Here is an 18975-nt window from a genome sequence, read left to right on the forward strand (position 1 = left end):
AAGAGCCAAGAGTCAAGTTCACTGAACTTATCCACTGGACACATGTACGCACGTGATCAAGGCTCGATATTCGATAAAACGATCCTAACGGTTCCACTTTTCCTATAAATACCCCCCCCCCCTTTAGTGTAAAAATCACAAAATCAGATCCTAAAGCTCTAAGTTGAAACCATTGTTTCATACCTGAGCTGTTTGATCTTGATTTGCACTCGGGGACCCTCCGTAAGTCTTCTTTCGCTCTTTTATTCGCTTTTCGAGTCCGAAAGTCAACGTTTTGTTGACTTTCTGCATTGACCAGCTTATGGTCGATGCGAAGTTCATGGAACTTCATAACGTGAGTGTGATCACGATGGTTATGGTCCATAGTGACCATACCTACTGATCACCACGTTATCTAGGCTCAGTGACGAGTCGTAGTTTCGGCCAAAATATGCATTCTTGCATATTTTGTAACCAAACTACTCGTGAGCATCAAAGCCGTTTGTTTTGATGTCAAACCTGTTTTCAAACTTAGGTAAGCATGTTCTAACATGCTTAGCTCGTCACTTTTAGTTTAGTGCTTATATAGGGTCGTAAGTGTTGGTGCAGTCATCTGTCGACTACGTCTAATGTCGAGTATCGTTCTCGTTGCGGATCTGGTCAGACATGACATCGCATGTGACATCATCTTGTGACATCACATGTGATGTCATCACATGTCTATACATTTAAAGCTAGCAATCGACAAAATCATATTGTATTGGAAGTGGTTGTTTTGGTTTGATAGGACCAACATAAAGGTCCAATGGGCTTCTTCCAAATTATGGTCCAATACATGAAGGTTTTAGTGAAGTTCAAATTATATAAATGTTCACTAGAAGACAAACATGGAGACATGAAGAAAGTCAATTGAAGCAGATCGTTTTTATGAGATGATTGGAATCGCTTATTTGTCAGACATTTCGGATCGCTTATACAGAACATGTGGAGGATCGCTTTTAGGTAATCATGGGAATCGCTTATATGGCATCATGTGTGAACCGCTTTTGAGGCAATACATTTCAAGCGGTTCAGAACTAGTATATATAGGCTTGTCATATATTTCATTTGTAACAGTTGTTCAGAATTGTACCGAGGTATTGCCGGTTGTTCCTTGTAATCAAAACAGTGTAAAATCAATATACAAGAGGTTTAGAGTGTGAATCAAGCTGTGTACGCATCCGTTTCTTTGTTTCCGCCTCTGAAACGGAGTTGAGCTCTTCCGAACGACTCGTTTAGGTCGAAATTCGATCCTACAATTGGTATCAGAGCCAAGGAGGAGGAGATCTCGCATATACAGCTCGTTTCTCATCATTTTTCTGCTTCTACACCCTTCTTTTTCGAAAAACGCAACTTTTTACGGTCAAATTTGCTTCAAATTTACATATTATGTGCGGAATGATGATTTAACAAAACCTGGAAATTTTCAGACCTTAAATCGGCATAAAATTGATTAAAATTGAATTTTTTTTAAAAAAGATGTTCGTTCGTTGCTGACATCACTTCCAGGACCGCTCATAAAACTTCATGTGAATCGCTCGTAGATACAAATCTGGACCGCTCATAGAAACCTCTGAACCGCTTATAAGTCAAATCATCTGAATTGCTTTTGTGATAACGTGCACCGCTTGAAAATTATGTCTATGATTGTTAGTTGAATAATGTGCATAACAGACTGATCGATGAATATGTTGTGACAGTTCATTAATTAGGTTATCATATGAGTTGCACCATTACACTTGTTAAAAGGCCCACCGTTTGTATAAAATTGACCCAATAGCAGCTTTGCACCGCCCAATCAGCCCACTCATCTTATATACTTGTCGGCCCAATCAACAAAAAGAACCGCCCACCGCCCACTATCAAGTGTTGGTCTAATCACAATTGAACATTTTTATAAAAAAAAAAAAAATCATCATTAAAACAAACGGCCAAATCAGGTTTTTTTTTTTTTTAATTGAAATGTTGACTAGTGGATTATTTGGTCAAATCAAATGTAAGTGAAAACAAAAGTGAATGTCATCATTTTTCTTGTCGGTATAGAATAAAAAAGGTGGTCATCATCACTTCACTAGATAACCTTGAATTGTGATTTTTTTTAATATCCATTTGACTGCAGCTGGTTTGCTTAAAATTGTGTGGTCCTATCATTAATTGTGTAGTGGAATTTTTGGCCTTATCATTTTTCATCATTCAAATCAGCGACTCAATGAGGTGATAGGTTGAATGGTCCAAGTGTTTGGAGTTTGACCGTTTGAAGAAGCTACCATACACTGTCATTCATTCATTATCAGTGTGACAAGAAAGAGTGGTTGGTCATTTATTCTTAACAAGGAAGTGGTGTTCATTTATCAAAGTCTAGGTGATAAGTGTGTATATTGAAAAGTTCAAAGCTGTTCGTACACTGTGTCAATCTTCTGTCCGCTCAGTGTGTCAACTTTCAGTTCGCACAGTTGGTCAACGTTCAGTCCGCACAGAAGTTTCACCAATTCGAGTATCAGTTCGTTTCTATTAATTGATAAGAATATAAACTGATTGTGTTTTGATTGTGCGTTGTCAGGTATTTCCCGAAGTATCATCTGATTTTTGAAACATGGAAGAGAACTTTTACAATGCTCTTGCTACACCGGTTGATACAGTTTCAGCTGCGTTATTGAAGAAATCATTTGATACGTTTGTGGCTTTTGAAGATGAAACAACAATGCAGACAATTGATAGATATTGTCATCTGGTATTGGAAATGGATAGATTGAACATTAAGAAAGAGGATGATGAGTGGATCGATAAGCTAGCTGAGGCTTTACCCCAACAGAAGTGGGGAACTTATCTGTTGATTGTAAAACAAATGAGGAAGTCTCAAGTTATGAATCTGGCACAGTTTATTCAGAAAATTGAAAAGCATGAGTTGGATATCCAGAAAAAAGCAAAAGTTGAAGAAAGTTCAACAAAGGAAGCTGAAGGACAGAAAACTGAAAAAGAATCTGTGAAGAATGACTCTTCAAATTCTGCTTCAGTGTGCTCAAAATGTGACAGCTTCAAGACTGAAAATGACAAACTCTTGATGGATGCGGAAAGTTTGACATCGAAAGTCAATAAGTTGGAAGATGTGAAGCATGCTGATGATAAGCAGATTCTTATTTTGAAAGAAAATTGTGAGAAGTTGAAAGCTGAAAATGACAAACTGTTAAGTAATTTGAACAGTTTGACATTTGAAAACAAGAAGTTGAAAGAAAAAGAAAAGGTTTTTGAAGAGAAAATTAAGGATTTTGAAATTGAAAAATCAAAAAGTGAAAAAGAATTTCAAAATCAACTGAAAATTCTTGAAGATGGGAGAAAGGTTTTTAGCCAAAACAACATTGAAAAGCAAAAATTGATCAATTCACATCTTCAGAAAATTATAAATTTGGAGAAAGAATGTGAATGTGCTAGAAAGAAAATTGAAGTGTTGGAAAAAGAGTTTGAAAGCAAAAAGAAATCTTCAGAAGATGAGGATTTCTGGATTAAGCTGGAAAACAAGAATCTGAAAGCGAATGAATCAAAATTTCAGGAACAGATAAAAGTTTTGATGAATGAAAAATCTGTTCTTGAAAATTTGAAGAATGATAATGAGAAAACAATCAAGTCTCATTTTGGGAGAATATCTCAGCTTGAAAGTGAAGCTGAGAATTCAAGGAACAAAATTGATGAACTTGAGAAGAAATTGATAGGTTTTGTGACTAAATCAGACAGTTTGAATTTTCCCTGTCCAAAACCAATCAATTCTGTTCCAATAAGTGACGATGTCACAAACTTTGACTCTGTCAAAGTTGAAGATTGTGATGTAAAATCTGATGATGAACATGTTAAAATTGAAAAACAAAAATTGTTTTTAAATTTAAAAGAAAAATTTCAGAAAACTGTTCTACAATCAACTGAAAAAGGTGAATGTTCTAAACAGAAACCTTTGAAGAAGAACGTGGAACAGAAACAAAAAGATAATAAAAGTTCATCAGATCGATCATCCAATCAAAAGAAAAAATTAAAAAAAGTAAAAAATGAAAATTCAAAAATTGTTGGTAATAAGTGGTGCAGGTCGGACCACAGTGCTCAAAAGACAAATCCAGCAAACTTGAGGAAGGAATATCACCAAGCCAGACAATGCTATGATCTGAGCGTTTGGTGTGAAGGTGGTATACGGTACGATAACAGAGTGTGTTACAGCTGCGGATATCACGGACACATTGCTGTTAACTGCCGGTATTGGAGTTATGAGACCAGAAGGTGCTTTAATTGCAACATCAAAGGTCACATTTCCAGAGAATGCCCAAGGAAATCGAATGACAGATTGAGGGTTAATTCTCAGAAATTGGCAAAGATTCCAGTCAAAGTCAAGCCCCAGGAACAGAAGGTTCTAAAACCTAAAGTTCAAGAACAGAAAATTCAAGAAAAGAAAGTCAAGCTTTCACAGGGGCAGAAAGACAGACTGAGGAAGAAAAGAAAGAAAGCGAGAGAGTATCTCGAGAAGATTTTGTCCTCGGGTTCTCGAGACACACAGAATAACAGTTCTGATGAATCTACTCCCTCAGTTGCAAAGACAAGCAAAAAGAATTCATCAGATACAAATCTGGGGACAAAAGAGGAGAAGAAAAAGAAGAAAGTGAAGTTTTTACTTCCTGGCGATGAATCTGTTTCTTCGGAAACAAAGGAGCCAAATGTCGGCGATGAATCTGACAGATCAAAGTCGGACAAGCCACATTCAGGCAATGATTCTGGTTCGTTAAAACCAGAGGAGCCTTTGGTTGAAGTAAAAAAGGAGAATTCAGGTTTAGCAATGGATGATGCAAATTTTCCACCATTGTTGAACAAGAATTCAAAATCACCCAAGAACAGTCAGGCTTGGGTGAAACTGTTTAAATGAAAAACCTGACTTGCCGGAGATCCCAAGTTGGTAATCGTGGATCAGGAATCGGCATCTTTCTAATGTTTGAAAAGTTTGTTTGAAAGATTTTGAATAGTGTTTGAATGTTTACAGGTGAAAGGACTACGCCGGAGCTTCCAGGTTGGTAAGTGCGAAGCAGGAATCGGCATCCTGATTGGTAAAATGGTGATGTAGACGTAACATTCCTACAAGTGGTATTGTGTGCTTTTGCAAGTGGTTATTTTTACAATTGGTTTAGAGATTGCTTGATTGCAAATGGTAAATCAGGGACATTAAGTTGTACTTGATTTACTACATATGGGTAAAAGATAGACAAGATGATGAACCACATCCCCGATTTTAGTATTGATATACTTACAAGTGGTAAAATCAACCAAACTTATTTTCCGGAAAAATCATTTTGATTAAAACAAACTTAAGTGTTTTGAAATCTAAATGAGAAAATAGTTTGTTGATAGGGGGAGTTCTGATTGTTTATGCCAAAGTGAATGGCGAATTGATGCGATTTGATATCAGTTGTCATGTTTCTGTACAGTTTGTTTTCAATTTTCGTTAATGTGTTTGCATTTTAGGGGGAGTAGAAATTTCAGAAAATCCAAAAACATTAGAAAATTTGAAAAAGACAAAAACATGATAAAATCCAAAAATGAGTTTGTTGTGAAAAAGAGGAAATGATAGTACATCAGTGGACTATCACAACATGCTAAAGAATTGGAAAGATTAAAAGTGTTAAACAATCTTACTGTGGATATGTCAGTAGATTTTTGCACATTTAATAAACTGTGACGAGATATAAACCTAAATTTCAAACTTGCTTGTTCGGTGGGTTAACACAAACTTGGATATATAGGTAACCCCTGAAATCTTGTTTGAAAGGTCCCTTATTCTGAGATACTAGGTCTTTATGCTCAGTGATATCTGGGGTATTATCCCGGGACTTCTGCTGTATGGAAGTACTGACCTAGTCCCCGGATAATACTTTCTGCAAATGCTTGAAAAAGCGCCGCCCTCAGCAAATCGATGAAACAATAAAATTGATAGTCATTGCTGTTGTAAAAAAGATCCTCTAAAGGGGACCCACCAAAAGTCGAGCCGTCATCTCTCTGCTGAACGGAAGTTCTGACCTGAGCTCTCACGGTTTCGCACCTAACCCCTTACAGATATCAGCTGTGGTATACTCACCTGTAAGACTGAATATTGGGATCTGGATACGGGAGTATATTCAAGTAGTGGGACACACGGATAAGTTTTAGTTTCTAAGTCATTAATATCGTATCTCTGAACAGTTGAACTTTGTGTGAAAATTTAAGTGGACCAGTATACTGACAATCTAGGTAAATTGTTTAAAACTTAAAATGAAATAAAGCTTAACGGTGTTGATGATTTGTCTCATAAGCTGATATGATCCTCTTACACAAACTCACAAAAATAATGTTTGTAAATATTTCTTTACCGCATTTTAAATTCTCTTGTGTCAAAAATCAAAAAGATTTTCGACAACTGGTATTGAAAAGTTGATGTTCAAAATTCCGAGTGCTAAACATGACGAACAAATGGTTTGGGAGAGTGTGTTGGTTTTTGAAAACAAAAATGATATATATCTCCATGTGGTTCTTCAAATTGTAAAATCATTTTGTGATTGTATAATTTCTGCGAATGATTCATTAGATATTTTCATATTATTATCGGGAGATTTATTTTTGGGTAGAGGATGTGCAGGTTTCAAAGAGATAGAGAACCAGGTTCCGATACCTGAAGATCTTGTGATTACAACAAGCCAGACTGCGATCCCAGCATATCGGAAGGGGGAGTCTGAACACATCAGAGTAGAAATTGATCATGGAAAGTCTGTTGATGATAATGAGAAGAGAAGTTTAAGAGTTGAGGATGCTTTCACTGTTAAAGACTGAAGTCGTTGAAGACTCGACACTTAAGACTCGTCAACATCTGAGGGGGAGTCTGTTGGTGCAGTCATCTGTCGACTACGTCTAATGTCGAGTATCGTTCTCGTTGCAGATCCGGTCAGACATGACATCACATGTGACATCATCTTGATGACATCACATGTGATGTCATCACATGTCATCACATATCAAAAAGACAACAAACGACAAAAGTTCATCAAAATGGAATTTGATTATTATGATGTATGGTGAGTGGACCAAAGTTTGGTCCAATGAGCTTCAACCAAATGAGGGTCCAATTAGACCTCACCAAACAACAACCAATGAGATGTGAGGTTATGTGAAGACAAAAGGATGATAGGTCAAATGATGAGGATCGTGTATACTGAAGTCATTATGAATCGCTATTTTGTCAAATGATGTCAGATTGTTTAAAGTCAAGGAGGTGGTCCGCTTATCTGGTTTCATTTGTGGATCGCTTATAGAGAAGCGTGTGGACCGCTTTTATAAACAGGGTGAACCGCTTTTAAGGACATGCGTGGATCGCTCTTACGGTTTTGTCTGGACCGCTTTTATGACTGTCATTGGAGCGAACTAGATTTAGTATAAATAGGCATGTTGTCAATTCATTTGTAAGAGTTCAGAATTTGATACCGAGGTATTGCCGGTTTTCCTTGTAAACGTAAACAGTGTAAAATCAATCTACAAGAGGTTTAGAGTGTGAATCAAGCTGTGTACGCATCCGTTTCTTTGTTTCCGCCTCTGAAACGGAGTTGAGCTCTTCCGAACGACTCGTTTAGGTCGAAATCCGATCCTACAGTAAGGAAGGCGATCTAAACCATCGCTTATGCTTTCGAACCCGACCCATTTTGTCGGTCATTAGGACCTGACCAAACACATTAGGTGACCATAGCTATAACCTTCCGAGGTTATACCTTGTGGTCACTATGTTAGGCGTTCCAGACGCGTTCTACGCGAACGACGCTTAAGGTGGCATAAGCTACCTAAACGGGTCGTGATGGACCGTAAGCACTTAGGTTAAGTTTCATTTTAGTATGTAGGCTTTGTTAAACCATATTACACGAGTCTCCATACTCGTTTGGTTTTCGAACCCGCGTACTGTCCGATCCTTCCGATTTGGTCCGGTATATTAACATAAGCTACCTATTAGGTGCCGTTGATATTCCGTGATCTTTAGCATTATCTGGTTATTATACAAGGAACTCAAAGCAATCTCAGGTGAGTACATAGAACCCCATCTTTTACTGTTTTCTAAACTGTTTTGGGGTGAAACACATGTGCCTATCTGTTACTTTCATGTTTTCCATGTTTTCACATCGTATATCTGCTATGCTCATTAGTACATTATAGTACATGATTTCATTACATTTTATGCTATGTATGCCCATTGTGTGCGTACTTAGTACATTGATTTACATTACATTTCTTTTGCATATGTTTACTCAGCATATGGACACATCGATTACATTACATTTCTGTTGCATATGTTTACTCAGCATATGGACACATCGATTTACATGAACATTTCTGTTGCATATGTTTACTCAGCATATGGACACATCGATTTACATGAACATTTGTTTACTCAGCATATGGACACATTGATTTACATAAACATTTCTGCTTTGTATGTTTACTTAGCATACTTAGTACAATTGTTTACATCACATGCCTTCATTTTGTTATGACATTTGGTTTGTTTAACATGGGACAATACATTCATTAACATTAGCTACGCCGTTCGTTAGTAGGTAGTGGTACCATAGGAATTGACAACTCCCATTCCTGAAGTCCTGGGTTTGATAGGACTGGAAGGAATGACCGAATTCGATATACATAACTTAGATAAACCTTTAATTTGTTTAAGGGTTTATCGCCGCAGTCTCAAGGCTTGGATGTATGCATAGTTTACAATACCGCATAAATGTTAATATCAATAGAGCATGCATTTTCCGCAGAATATAACGTTGATTTAAACCACGTTTTACTTCAACGACTTGTTTTGTGCATATGGTTTAAGTTGATACATTTCGCTTACCATACATGATACATTTTGGGATGCACAATACATGATTTACATTGAACATAAACACGTCGACATTGACATACACATTTGGTGGTTTACATTTGAACATAAACATTTGACATGATTTACAATAACACTTGACATTTGGTTTACACATGAACAATTTACATGGTGGATTGATTTGGGTAAATGATTTAAGTAACGTGGCGTATGTAATATGATACAAACATGGTGGATACGCCGCTGGTACTTCCTATATATAAATGTTTGTATAATATTACATATTGTGGCGTTATTTAAGTCATTTCAGTTTAGACACATTACATTTTACATAAATAACATATTCTTCACAAGACATTATTTTCACAAACAACTTATCTTATTCAACTCATTTTACTTGGTTATTCGTCTAACCTTGCACTTATCTATACATATCATTTGATGTTATCGTTTTTCAAATGGTTTACAAAGCAAGACAAATTACAAGGTTCATGACTGACTGTTATTAAACATTCTTTAAACTCAAGTCATGAACCCCATTTTCACAAAACCTATGTATCTCACAGGCATTTTTATGCTGACGTACCTACTTTCACATGTGTTTTCAGGAGCTATTCCATAGGATGATGATCATGATTCTAGGGCGGACCTGTGCCTTAGAGCCTAAAAATGAAGTTTGAACTAGCTTAATTATGTTTTTGATTTCCGTACTCTCTTTCCAAGACAATGTAACACCTTTGTTTATAAATAAAATACAACTTGTATGCCATGGTTATGAAACAATTTAATTCTGTCCACAACACTCCCCGGCGTTTCCGCCGCGGTTGCATGTTATACGCGGCCGGGGTGTGACACCAACCGCGTTAAAACAATGAAACCGCAGCGGAAACGTCGGGGAGTGTTGTAACAGAATGATTGTTTCACAACCATGGATGCAAAAGTTTTGTTTTATTAATTGATTAAATAATTTCCATTGTTTTTGAACCAAACAAACAAGTTACATATCGTCTATCATTGTTTTTATGTCACTAAGGCCACGTCCAGATCCTAAGTGGAAAACGCTTCCTAGCAATTAACATCATGCAACACCACCTGAAACATATGTAAAAACAAAGTCAGCAAAGAAATGCTAGCGAGCACATATGTTTTAGGAGAGTATCAGATTCATGGCTCGTTTATATGTTGTAGTACCTTATTAGACTACAAGAGTCAAAAGTACAAACCTCGTTTTGAAAAGTGTATTGCAACATAATTAACCAACTCAAAAACAAGCTGGTTATAGCTTATAAAATCTCGTAGCCATGATTCTTAACCCCAAAACATTTGTTTTAGTAAACCAAATCGTAAATTGTTCTCGTTATAAAACTTGTTAATAAAACTCGTATGGTTTATATCGTTTCGAAAACCTCGTTGTGTGACATCGTTTCAAGTCGTTTCCCAAGTGAACTAAATAATGCCACGGAATATAATATGATAAAAGCACTTATATATAAGATGTACCAGCGGCATATCTACCATGCTTTTATCATGCTACACCCGTCCCATTATCTAATCACAACCCAAAACCAATCATTTAATCAAATCGTTTATCTCGTTTAAGTCGTTTCAAATCGTTTAACTCGTCCCAAAATCGTTTTCGTTTTAATTGTGAAACTACTTTTGGTCATCTCGCTAATAACATTAAATTATGCATGAAAAGGGCATTTTAGTCATTTACCTAAGGCATATAAACTACCTATCATACAACTACTTAAGCTATGTGACCATAAGGTATAACCTCGAAAGGTTATTCCCTATACATCCATGGTCACTAAACATGCTAGGTCGGATCCTAATGATCGACCAAACGGGTCAAGTTCGGAAGTCTAAGCAATGGTTTAGACCGCTTGACTTACGACTTTACACAAGCACTACAGGTTTTGATATCAAAGCAAAGTGTTTTGGTACCAAGAGTAGTTTGGTTGCAAAATACGCTTAAATGTTCATTTTGACCGAAACTACGACTCGACACTACGCCTAGTCAACGTGGTAATCCGTAGGTATAGTCACAAGGGACTATAACCATCGTGATTACGCTCACGTTGCGAAGTTCCAACGAACTTCGTGTTGACCAACTCGTGGTCAAAGCAGAAAGTCAAACACTGTTTGACTTTCACGCTCGAAAAGCGATAAAAGAACGAAAGAAGCTTACAAAGGGTCCTTGCTAGGGAAAACTTGATCTTAAAATCTCAGGTATGAAGTATTAACAACTTCAACTTAGAGAAATCAGATCAAGGGTGCAGAAAAATGAAAGAGGGCATGGCTATATATACTTTTCGGCTCACCGTTAAGATCGTTTCTTGCTAAAGAGGCAATGATCTTGGCCATACATGTGGGTTAATGTTTTAGAAACCATGGGGACTTGTAAAACTAGCAAAAATCAGCAGATGGTATCCAAAACAAGTGTTTAAAACCATCAAAATCAAGTCCCAAGTCCAGATTCAATATTTCTGTCTGGCAAGACCTCGCGGCCCGCATAAGATAGGACATGGGCTTACGCGGCCCGCCTGGACATCTTTGGCAGATTGTCAAAACTAGTCCCTGCAGCTTAGAAACTTGTGTTTTGATGCATTTTTGACACTTTTAAGCCCCGTTAACCTCATTCCAAGGCTAAAAAATGAAGTTAAAGTATAGGGAACTCAAAACATGCTCAAAAACATCTCAGATGTCGGTTCGTTTGGTCGTACAGTTGCGTTATTCGGTTAATTACGACGGAAGTCGTAACGAACGCAAAAACGATCCAAATTAAGCGACAAATGGAATTTTATCATGCCAATCACTAAAATAAAATATTTTAATGATTACATAAATTTTTGGGTGTCCGGATATTTTCAGAACGTAAGATATGCGCGAAAATGCAAACTTATGCACTTTTTGACGCTTTTAGTCCCTATTGATCAAATAAGTTTATTTTAGCATACCGAACCCCTCAAAGCCTATTTCTAAGCTATGTAAAGGATATTTAGGGTATGTTTTACTTATGATCAAGTTCCAAAATGTTCGTTACTATACAAATTGGTATAGTTTCGCAGTTTGGCACAAATGGTCCCTGCGATCGAACAAACTTGTTTTCGACACACCAAACCATCCAAAAGTTATTTCTAAGTTATGTGAAGGTTATTTAAGGTATGTTAATCCTATGTCACTATTTCGGAGTGTTTGTCGCGTTAAAACTGACTGCGTTTACGCACCAGTTTGCGTATAACTTTCCAGAAAGCGATTTAAAGCTTGAAATCGGAATTAAATCAAATCGTAAAATCATCAAACACAGATACACACATAATAACACCAAAGCACATTTTTTTATTAATAATTAACATTTTTTACATTGTACATAGATTACAGAGCACATTTGTCACAGTCTCCCCTACTTTAGGAAATTTCGTCCCGAAATTTTAACTAGAGGAAACTTGTGAGAACAATTGCGGATATTTCGCCTTCATTTGGTCCTCATGTTCCCAAGTAAACTCTGGGCCACGTTTGGATTCCCAGCAAGTCTTGACAAATCGAATCCGTTTGTTCTTCAACTGTTTGACTGCACGGTCCACTATCTCCGCAGGTTTCTCGACAAAGTGCATCGTTTCATCAACTTGAATTTCGTCGAGTGGAATGTGAAGATTAGCATCAGCTAAACACTTTCGCAAATTGGACACGTGAAAAGTCGGATGAATATTTCCAAGCTCGGGAGGTAGCTCTAGTCGATAAGCAACCTTTCCAACTCTTTCAACTATCTTAAATTGTCCAACATATCGAGGTGCAAGTTTTCCTTTCTTTCCAAATCTCACCACTCCCTTCCAAAGTGACACCTTGAGTAGGACATGGTCTCCGACTTGAAATTCTAAGGGCTTGCGTCGCATATCCGCATAACTCTTTTGACGGCTTCTAGCTGTCACAAGATTATCGCGAATTTTCTTGATTTTGTCTGTCGTTTCCATAATGAGCTTAGGTCTAGTAAGTTGAGCTTCACCGATCTCATTCCAACAGACCGGTGAACGACATTTTCGACCGTAAAGAGCTTCGAACGGTGCCATATTGATGCTAGCATGATAACTATTGTCGTAAGAGAACTCGATCAATGGAAGATGAGAATCCCAATTACCACCAAAGCCTATCACGCATGCTCTAAGCATATCCTCCAAAGTTTGAATCGTCCTCTCAAATTGTCCATATGTTTGGGGATGATAAGCAGTGCTTAGATTTAGTTGGGTTCCCATAGCAGATTGCATGGTCATCCAAAAATGAGATGAAAATCGAGCATCATGATCAGATATGATGTCCAAAGGAACACCATGTCGAGATACAATCTCATCAACATAAATCTTTGCAAGTTTATCAGCAGATAGATCCTCGTGAATCGGAATAAAATGAGCTGACTTCGTTAATCGATCGATAACAACCCAAATAGCATCGTGATCTTTAGATGTACGTGGTAATTTAGTGATGAGATCCATAGCAATGTTCTCCCACTTCCAAACCGGTATCTCTGTTGTACAAGCAAACTAGATGGTCGTTGATTTCAGCCTTGACTTTGAGACAAGTTAGGTATTTCGATACATACAAGGCAATATCTTTCTTCATACCAGGCCACCAATACTGAGTACGAAGATTCTTGTACATTTTATCAGCACTAGGATGGATAGAATAACGAGACTTGTGAGATTCGTCCATCACTAATGTTCGGAGATCGTCTTGTTTCGGAATCAACAAACGATCCTTGAAGTAGAGCAACCCATCGTCCTTCGTTTCGAGTTTAAGCTCAAGTTGACGTGGTAATTCCTTACCCATCAAATTTTGTGAAACACAAGATTGTTGAGCTTGAAGAACACGAGTTTGAATATCAGAGAGAGTTCAAACAGAATGAAGCTTGACTCGCTCCTTTCGACTAAGCGCATCGGCTACGACATTCGCCTTACCAGGATGGTAGCGAATCTCGCAATCGTAGTCGTTCAAGAGTTCAACCCAACGTCATTCCCTCATGTTCAGCTCTTTCTGATTAAGTGTAACACCCCGAAAACGGGTTTGGTAATTAAAACCCGTTAATACTAAAGACGGGGAAAGTACCGTTAGTGGTAAAAGTAAACTGGCAAATATTAGGAATTTATTTAATAATCCTAATATTTATTTGAAGTGAATAAAAAGCTTTTAAGAAATAAAGTGATAGAAGGCCCGAGTTAACGGGACACGAAATAAACTTAGTCATAAATATTCTCGAACCCGCAAAGTTAACTAGGAATATTAAATCTAGTTAATAAGTGGGGAATATTGTTAGAACTAAGTAGGTTGTGCCTTACTTAATTAACTAACCAAATTAGAGGGGCCAATATTGTTAAAATTGAAACTTAACTTTAATTAATTAAATAAAACACACCAAACACCCCACAAGGAGGTGTCTGGTCGTACAAGAAGAACAGGGGGCGATCCCCACACATCAAAACCCTAAATCTTCACCAAACTTGCAAATTGAAGGCTCAATCCAAGTCAAAATCGAAAATCAAGCATAGATTATTGATCCCCATGGCAAGAGGGTTGTAAGGTATGTAAAATTTGATGTTAATTCTCTGTTTGAAATTCTTATGAAATTGGGAAATCTGAAATTTGATGATGCATGTATGATATGTAGATGAAATAGGAACATTTATATGCTTAGGAGTAAACCCTAGACAAGTAGAGATTGAAATCATGCTTAGCTCAAGTAAATTCAGATTTTCTTGATGCTAAATTGATGTATGAGATGTTTTTAGGGTTTTGATCGCTAAAAAAAAATTTTATGATGTCAAGAACATGCTTAATTTGAAAGCTGAATTTAAACGGTTCTTGATCAGAATTTACAGCCAACTTGTATTGGCTGTAACCTGGACAAAACGTGATAAAAACATGTGTTTCTTGAGCCTAAAATGTAATTCCAGGAAATATCTTTAAAACCCCACTGGAATCGCATTTTTTCGGCAAAAATTGAGCGTTTTATGAATTTTTCCGTGTCAAAGGTTCAAGCTGCGTTTTCTGGCAGAATCTGCAGCCCATTACGAATATCATAACTCAATTTAGGAATTGAGTTATGATCTAAAATTCTTACTGTAGAAAGTATTAAGTGATTAGAAGAATCACCAATTGGAATTTCGTCAATCGGATAAACGAGGAATTTTTAATGAATTTTTCCGTAAGCTGCAGTCAGAAGTGACGAATCTGATTGCAGCTTAGTAGATGAATTTTTATGAATTTTTGGTAAAGAGTTAGATCTTGAAATTTTAACACAAGGGCTAACCCTCTGATAGGTACGCCACATAAAAAAATCATAATTTTTGAAGACTCGTAAACAGGTTAAACAGGTCACCAAAAACAGCCTATTTTCAGTGATACGAAACTTGATTGTTGATGTTATAAATTATGCCCACAATGTTCATATGTTGAAATTATGAATCAAACGCGTAATTTCCTAGTTCGACTAATTACATGTGATGTGGGGTAACACAAATTTTAATTATGAAGTCGATTTAGCTTATATGCACATATCATATAATTAAGGGTAGTTAACTTTTGAAAAGTTAAACTAACCATGGACGGAGTCGAATAGTAGTTTTGACATAGAAAATACGTAAGGTGGAATAGTCGTGGTTATAATGACTAATCTAACCACCTTGTGAATTATGATGATAGTTTGACTCTTGACAAGCTAGATGGAGGCTTGGGAATGAAGCGGGTCAAACGGAGCAAGTACGAAAAGGAAAGCGTAATTTGGACGTGAGGTAAGTAAAACTTACACCTAATTGTAGTATACGTGTTTATTTTGTAGGCGATAAATACAACAAAGGATTTGGTTCGAATTATGGGTTCCAACACAAAACGAATTGGGTTGGAACGAATAGAAACGTTTTAAACCATGATTAATGGTGAAAAAGGCAAAACGGTAAACTAGTCATGAATTGGTTAATAGTTGAAGAGTTTTCTTAAGGTTACCTTATAGCGTAACTAGTAATGGAAAATGAGTAAGAATGGAAATTTAGTCAAGTATTGACTAAAGTAAAATAAGTTTCAAAGGACACCCATAGCATAAGCCGAATGGGTTAAAAATATAGGAAATTGACTTTAGAAAGAAAGGGATCTAGTGAGAAAATCCGAAATGGTTCGGATATGTGATTGGTAATTAAAAACCATGTTTTTGTTACATATGAAAACGTTGGGTTATATAGACCGAACGGGTCAAATGGTGGGAATAACGTCATTTGACAAAATCAACTAATGTGGTGGTCAAGTCATGCGTTACAGGAGAGAATAGTAATTTGGATAATTGCGTCGCCATAGAATATCGGTAATAAAAGCAAGGTGTTGAAATGGGTCACTAGGGTGACTCGAGCCAGGTACGTATAAATACGATTGTGGTTAAACATACATTCTTTTTTGGGTCAAATAAGTAGCAAATGCCCTTCGTCGTAAATGAGGGGCTAAAGTTGACTAAAATGCCCTTGTTGGGTAAACCGGGCAAACAACCTTTAAAAGTTGTTGGAAATAAGTGTTTTGGTAGATTAAATCCTTAAGATAAGTATAAAAGGGATGTTATGGGACCTTAGTGCATAAATACCCTTAACGGGTCAAAATAAGCATACAAACGAAAACGGGTTTAATTTGTGTAATAAACCGGGGATTATAATCTAGTATGATAGATAACATTAAGTTGAAGAAGTACACGAGATATAAAGGTCAAATACACAAGTTTGTGATGAAATCACGAACGGGTCAAAAGTTGACAAAAAGGGTAATAAGCCAAAGATTTAAAAGTCTGAAATTTTGTTAAACCGGATGTTAGATTTTAACTCCATATGATGGAGAATCAAATTACAAACACGTAGGAAGAAACGGTAGGTTAAACAGACGAGCGGTTTGAAAGATACGAAAGTTTTCGTGTCAAAAACGGCAAAAAGGAAAGGAATGATGCAGGGGCCACCGTAACTTACGGTGCCACCGTAAGTTACGGTGGACATGATTTGGTTACGGTAAATGCCTACTGTTGTACGGTTGAATAATTGAAACACAGAGACCACCGTAACTTACGGTGCCACCGTAAGTTATGGTGGAGGTCAGAAATGAGTTTTTATTTTGGGTTTAAGATATCCATGTGGGATTTTCCTAATTTCCCCGTTGTATTACTTTAATTATTTATCAAAACTGACCTTTAAGTTGGTTTTGATCACAGGTGAATGTTGAGGGTCCCGGATGAAGATCGAGCATCGAGCAAGAACCGAACACACATTAAATAAAGCTTCCGCAACGTTGTTTTGTCGTTATTCAAAACGGCGATTTAAATCACATTATGTATATCACTTAAATTGTAAAAGTTTTTAACAAACCCGTATTTCCGATGTATATATAATCATTAATTACATGATTATTTTCGCAAAATATACGTTAAGCCTTGATTTATAAGAATGGGTCTAAGAAGTTGGTAATCAGAGCTCAAGGTTGTTGACAAAATGTGTTCGGTTCGAGGCTTGATCGCAAATCCAGTAAGTACATGTATATTAACGGTTTGGTATGTGTTGAAATGTTGTGAACAACACATAGGGTTATCGTGTGATACACGTTACCCCAATTAAAATGATTGATATAGTTGACGAAAATACGTGCGTTGACGCGTATAGTAGAAAAAGCCACGTATTATAATACGGGCGATTATTAAAGTTGATATTACTAACTCTTGTGAATGTTTTAATTAAAGGACACTCGCGTTGAAGACGACGAGAGTCAAACGAATTGTGGATACGATGATGGAACGATCCGAAGTATGACAAGAGGAGCATGCTCACCGAGGACTAAATCGCGTAAAGACCGCGAACAAGGTTAATGGCAAGGAACGCCCGTCGGGGCAAACATTACCAGGTGCACATTTTAAATAATCGCACAAATAGTAATATGCAACAAATAAGTAGAAATTGAAAGTTGCATATGTAGATTAAAAACTTGGAAAAAAAAACCCGAGTAGAAAATGTATTCGGGATATTGTTTCCAAGAGAAACAAATAGAGGCGTTATTTACATAGGGCGTGATGTGAAAACTATAAAAAGGTCATGTGCGTCATGTGTTAATCGCTTACTCTGGCCAAGTAAGTAGTGGCATATGATACCATGAACTTCTTATGGCGGATGCGTTTACATCCGATGTTGTAAGGGCGGGGTGAATGGGACTAATTAAAAAGTACCCAAATGAATCAGATAAGCAAAATATTTGATAATAATGTAAACGCACAACCGAGTGACGGAAGCGTATTACATCAGGATAATGAGCCCGAGTGAAGGGACAAAGAAGCATGTAAAATGATTTAGACAAGTATTGGGAGGAGTGTACTTACACTCGAACCCAGAAAACGCAAGCATGTAAAATGATTTAGACAAGTATTGGGAGGGAGTGTACTTACACTCGAACCCAGAAAACGCAAGCATGTAAAATGATTTAGACAAGTATTGGGAGGGAGTGTACTTACACTCGAACCCAGAAAACGCAAGCATGTAAAATGATTTAGACAAGTATTGGGAGGGAGTGTACTTACACTCGAACCCAGAAAACGCAAGCATGTAAAATGATTTAGACAAGTATTGGGAGGGAGTGTACTTACCCTCGAACCCAGAAAACGCAAACATGTAAAATGATTTAGACAAACATTGGGAGGGAGTGTACTTACACTCGAACCCGGAAAATGCAAATATGTCCCTTAACGGGTCGTTTTTGTAAAACGTCAAACTTAAAGACAAAGTCGGAATATAAAAAAAAATGAAGCGAGGTCTTAATGCATACCGGGAGGGTTGCAATAATAACGACTTCGGTAAAACACCCGGTTGATGGGTAAGAATTAAACGCATGCGTAAACCAAGAGACGTGAACGCGGGTTGAAAAATCAAAGGACTTGGATTACAAGTTATGACTATAAAATCTCGTATATAGAAATTGTGAGTAAATATGTTCAACTATTCGAAGTCGAATGGGTTGAATAAAGAATAAAGTTGATTGTTTATAAGTGATGGATTTCACATAAATAAGTCAAACAGGTTGAATACAATATA

This window comes from Helianthus annuus, chromosome 1 (assembly GCF_002127325.2).
Source record: "Helianthus annuus cultivar XRQ/B chromosome 1, HanXRQr2.0-SUNRISE, whole genome shotgun sequence".
Classification (NCBI taxonomy): Eukaryota; Viridiplantae; Streptophyta; class Magnoliopsida; order Asterales; family Asteraceae; genus Helianthus; species Helianthus annuus.